The sequence below is a fragment of the Equus quagga genome, chromosome 9, assembly GCF_021613505.1.
Source record: "Equus quagga isolate Etosha38 chromosome 9, UCLA_HA_Equagga_1.0, whole genome shotgun sequence".
Taxonomy (NCBI): Eukaryota; Metazoa; Chordata; class Mammalia; order Perissodactyla; family Equidae; genus Equus; species Equus quagga.
The window spans coordinates 109574746-109580745 of record NC_060275.1 but is presented as its reverse complement, the minus strand read 5'-3'; positions in this window follow the sequence as shown (position 1 = coordinate 109580745).

Below are 6000 nucleotides of genomic sequence, written 5' to 3'. Positions count from 1 at the left end.
AAGTAGCTGTTAAGAAACTTTTCCAAAACTTGGAAATAAGAAAGAAAGAAGCTTGTGTGACTTTTCAGTCTTATAATGGAGCATCATTTATTAACTGGCCCACTCAAGGATTATTTAATTCTTCAGGAGATGTTACCTTCCTTTGAATTATTATTTACCATTGAATATGATACAGACTCTGAAGTTACAATTTAGCTTTTAGATTTCTGTGCAGTAAAAGTGAAAATGAAACATGATTTCTGTCTGGGAGAAAAGATAATCATAAAAGTCACCATTTTATTGTCACATAGGATATTAACCAGTTTTGTATCAAACTATTGCTCATTCAGCATTGTTTCATTGATAGCATTCAATATTTCCCATCATTTTTAAACTAGCTGGATCTCTTATTAATAAGTTAAAAAAATCTTTGACAGGGGCTGGCCCAGTGGTGCAGCAGTTAATTGTGCATGTTCCACTTCGGCGGTCCAGGGTTCACCAGTTCAAATCCTGGATGCAGACATGGCACTGCTTGGCAAGCCATGCTGTGGTAGGTGTCCCACATAGAAAGTAAAGGAAGATGAGCATGGATGTTAGCTCACGGCCAGTCTTCCTCAGCAAAAAGAGGAGGATTGCAGCGGATGATAGCTCAGGGCTAATCTTCCTCCAAAAAAAAAAAATCTTTGACACATGCTGTTTTATATTTATATAAGAATCATACTTTTAGGTTTTTTAAATTATCCTCTGATATGATACGACACAAAATATGCCTGGTGACATCAGATTCCTCACAGGAGATGACCAATTGAGTAGGTAGGTAGGCACATAACTTTCTAGAAGGATTTCCTTAAAGTCTATCAGAAAACTGCTCAGGAATGCTAATTACTTCCCAGAAGGAGTCGTAAATTATGTCTGTAAAAAATTTCTGTACCAGACCTTGTTTGGGACAGTTTTTTTCCTCAGTTGCCATTTTGAATTTGGAAAACGGTATGTGTACTATCATTGATTGACAGAAATAACCGTAGAGTTACAGTAGTTCACAGGATTATCCTGGAGGAGGAAGATCAGGAAGAATATATGCTAGAGGATTACTAGAATTGGGCACCTAAAAAATTTCTCCTGGAGGGCTGGCCCTGTGGCGTAGTGGTTAAGTTCAGCACACTCCATTTGGGCAGACTGGATTCACAGGTTTGGTTCCCAGGGGCAGAACTACACCACTCATCAGGCATGCTGTGGCAGCGACCCACATATAAAATGGAGGAAGATTGGCATAGATGTTAGCTCAGGGCTAATCTTCCTCAAGGAAAAAAAAAAAAAACAGGGGTTAGCCCAGTGGCATAGTGGGTAAGTTTGCATGCTCTGCTTTGGCAGCCCAGGATTCGTCAGTTCAGACCCCAGGCGCAGACCTACACACTGCTCATCAAGCCATGCTGTGGCAGCATTCCATATACAACATAGAGGAAGATTGGTACAAATGTTAGCTCAGGGACACTCTTTCTCAAACAAAAAAAGGAAGATTGGCAACATATTAGCTCAGGGCTAATCTTCCTCAGAGGAAAAAAAATTTTCCTGCCAATAAAGACAAGACTTTGTCACATGGCTCTGACACGCTTCATAATCTTTATTGTCCTTTCTGAAAACTCAAGCCAGGAAGGGAAAGTGAACTTCAAAATATCTCATCTTTGTCAAGCTGCTTTGGTGACAAGTATCAGAAACCCCCTCCGATGGGCTTAAGCAAAGAGGATGAGGAACAGGGAGGTTACAGGTGTATCTCAGGAGCCCGAGGGCAGGAGGTCTAGCCTGGAAGCAGGACGGAAGCATCCAGTGAGCTCCTCTGTGGCTCCCCAGTGTGACCTGCTCCCTAGCTTCCGCCTCTAAGTAGCTCTCCCAGCAGAGCTTTGCCTCCAGTGACACAGCAGGAGGTTGCTCTCGATGACACCCAGTTTACAACTCCTTAGCTCAAGCACCCAGCAGAGCCAGACTGACAAGCGTGTCTTAACCCCAGTTCCTGAAGGAGAATCTTGGATCTAGCATTCACCCTGGCCCACTCAGCTGTGGCCAGTGGAGCCGACAAGACGTGGGGACCCATCATCACTGGAGGGAGGCAGGGTACGGAAAAGGCAGACATGCAGTAGGTGTCCACTGCAATCCACTTCGAGGATGTGAAAACTTTCTTCTCACCCTTTCAACCGCCATCTCACACCATACCATTCCATTCATTTCTTCATTCGTTCATTCATTCAACAATCAAATATGTTGTAAGCACTGGCCGTGTGCCGGATGTTGTACTCAGGAAAAAAGATGAGTAAAACACTTTTTTTACTGTCAAATGAAAGAGCATTTGTAAAGTCCACTAAATTCCTTGAACAAATAAAGACAATTTTAGTTCAAGAAATATGTCTATTCTCCTTAATGGCCAAACATACTAACATTTCAGATCCCTCTCCAACCAGTTCCTCATTTGCTCCATCCACCCCAGATGTGGCCGCTGCTGACTGACCGACAGTCAGGCTGCCGTCATCTCCTTTATCCCAGGGCTCTTGCATTAAGATAATCACCATCATTCTGAGTAGAACTGTGCATTTTTTGGGACTTTAAGAAAGAGACTTAAGCAGTATATAAAGACTTAAATAAAATTAATATTTTAATGTAATTTTTAAAACTTAAATGAATCTCATTTTAGGCCACTTGTCATTGCCACTATTGAGACAACCACTGTTAGTCTCTTGGGTTTTGCTCACCAAGGCAAGAACGGTGTGATAAGACGTTGGGGAAGCCATGTTCCTTCTGAAGTGACCCTACAAATCCAGTGCGTTAAGGCAAACGTGGAGACAGACCTTCTCGAGACCCTAGATGTGCAAAGTTTCATAATTCAGCCTCCACACGCCTGGACGTTCATGATCTCGTGAACAAGTCTGGGCTCCAGTGTGTCTTTTCCTTATTTGTAAAGAAGAGATTCGCTAAGTAAATGAATGATGTATACAAAATTTATTTGGGGGAAAAAAATTTGGCCTGTTGAATCCTTCTGTGAGTGATTACAGTTTTCAAATATTTGTAAGCGCTCCCGAGAACTATGTGTTCATAAATCATTGGTAAGTTAATTGGAAAGCATTCTTATATATTCATCAAATCTGACTCCCTCAGGACTCTTGCTAAGCAGTGCTCTGCTATCCTGAGCCTAATCGCTGCGTATATTTAAAAGTAATAAACATGGCACTTCTTTTTCCAACAGGCTGAAGTTCATTCATTTGTCTGAATTAGTGAGAAATACGGATGTGTGTGTGTGTGCATAAATAGTTAGAAATCTCTCTCAGTTTTCCTTATCTGAATGGCCCTTCCTCTCCCTGGGAATTTGAGAGGAGTGAGGATGGGGTGCTTGGCTGACCAGGCCAGGACAGGGCCAGGAGCTGCGGTGAGGTGCTCCAGACCTGGGGGCCCAGACGCTTCCAAATCAAGGAAGGGGCAGAACACAAAAGCGTAGAAAAGCTGATGTCCAAAAAGCCACAGAGATAAAGTTAAAGTTGGTCCTAAGGAATTCTAAATTCAGAGCTCGTATTTTTCCAGAAAGATGAGAGTAAATGGAGAACTGTAGCCAGGAAGAGTGCGGAGTTTGAGGAGGCTTGGAGAGAAACTGTCCCAGAACACCCAAGGCTGTCACAGCTTGTTTTTGTGACTGCGCAGGGAACCATTGGCCACTACTCAGAGAGATATCTCAAAAGCAATTTAAATGAATGAATAGAACCACCAAAAGAATACAGGAAAATACTTCCCTCTTGTTAACTCCTGCCATACCTTTAGGACAGGCTTGAGAAGATTGAATTCAAGCAACCAAGACCTTGTTTGTGCTTCTAGGAGGGCTAACAATGCAGGCGACAATCTCAATTTGAATAGCTGGAGGGAGAAACAGGTCAGGCAAATAGTAAGATGCTCACCTCCATTCCGTTTCTCCCTGACCACACCATTCCTTGGTAGTGTTTGAAGAACGGTGGCTCAACATTTTTTCCTTTTTATTTTTTAATTTATTCTTGTTTATTTCCTTTTCATTCTTTAGCGTCATAAGTACATGTAGCCCCCTTTAAAACATTTCTCTAAACGACCATTTATTGGGTGAAGCCAATATTTGGGAAAATTCATTGCAGAGAATAAGCACGCAGTGCTCTTTTTAGTCTCCACTTTTCCAAAATGTTCCTTTATTTCCCTCTAAATCCTTGTCAAAGTGTTTGTGCACATTGTACAGCATGAGTCATAAATAGTGGGAGTCAAAATCCTGGGGAAGTTATAGACCTGGTTCAGGTTAAATAAAGGCTCCTCTGTTCTTAGGTTCATTGTAGAAATACAGTGATTATATCACTCTTTTCAAAACTAGCTTTCTTTAATGGAGTTTTTAAGAGTTTTTAGTCCTAAGAAACATATTTCTATGTCCACCAATAACAATTACATTAATACCAAAAGGCACATGTCCCTTAAAATGTGGCAAGACCTATTTCCCAAATTCCACAAGCAGAAGGTACTAGAAAGTATACATAGAGTTCTCAATTTACTACAGCATTACTTCAGTTTGCTTAAAAGGTTGCATCACACCAGGGAACGTAATGAAGAGGGTTAATGTTCAAGCTACTTTGAGTGTGCATATTTTAACAACATGTGATTTTAAATTCTGAGAAGCACAGATGGTTGATCAAGTGCAAGAATTGTGATGGATGGAAGATCACATATGAATGCTGAGCCCAATTATAAACATCAAATACCACTTGGATTAGCATTCACTATATTGTTCTTTCGGTTATTCTGCAACAAGAAGTTAATGGCTGATGACATTACAGTTCAACAATACAATCTATTTTGTGAAAGATGCATCCTCTCCACTTTCTTTCCTCCTTTTGGCAGATTTTAATAGTATAGGTTGTGAGAATCTCAACATCTCCCCACTCATTCTAGAGGATCTTCTGAGACCCTTTGTGATACTGTGATTTATAATAAGAAATATGTATTTGATCTTCATCTCCATTCCTGGCACCGACCTCCTGAAACTCTTGGAACTTCCCATGATGAGGGTGATAAATGTATCTTTTGCTACATTAATGAGATGACTTTTGGAAAGCACCTAAGGATGGGCAATGGTTGTCAGGAGAATCAACCACGTGATTGGAGAGTTGAACCTTTCAGTCCCACCCCTCTGACCTCAGGAAAGGGAAGAGGGGCTGGAGGTTGAGTTCAGTCACCAACGGTCAATGATTCAGTGGGTCGTGCCTAGTAATGAAGCGTCCATAAAAACTGAAAAGGGTAGGTTCAGAGAGCTTCTGGGTTGGTGAACATGTGAAGATTTGGGAAGAGCGGCATGCTTGGAGAGAGCATGGGAGCTCTAGGCCCTTACCCCATACCTTGTCCTATGCATCTCTTCAGTCTAGCTGTTTCTAGAGTTACATCCTTTTATAACAAACCAGTAGTCTGGTAAGTAAAATTTTCCTCTGAGTTCTGTGAGTCGCTCTAATAAATTAATTGAACCCAAGGAGGGGGTCATTGGAACCTCCAATCTATAGCTGGTTGGTCAATAACACAGGCACCAACCTGGACTTGCAATAGCATCTGAAAGGGAGTGGAGGGGCAGTCTTGTACAACTGAGTCCTTAACCTGTGGGATCTGACACTATCTCCAGGTAGATAGTGTCAGAATTGAGTTGAATTGTAGGACACCCAGCTGGTGTCGGAAAATTGCTTGGTGTGGGGGAAAAAAACCCACACATCCGAATTAGAGTCGTAATCTAAAGTCCCTTCCACATTCAGGTCTGGTAATAGGGTAATTAATCAACTATTGAAGCCATAGCCAGTCCCTTGCAGTTGGGTTGCCCAGTTACCATCTCTCCCTTTCTGGACATTCCTTTCTACAGCTTGTCTGTTGAACTTCCTGCCTATGGGTACAGCCCATCTGTACGTTCAGCCCTCTCCAGACCCTGAAATCACCAGAACGAGAACTACACGGAGTCCCAGACCAAAATTTAAACTTGGCTCTGCTCCAGCTTGC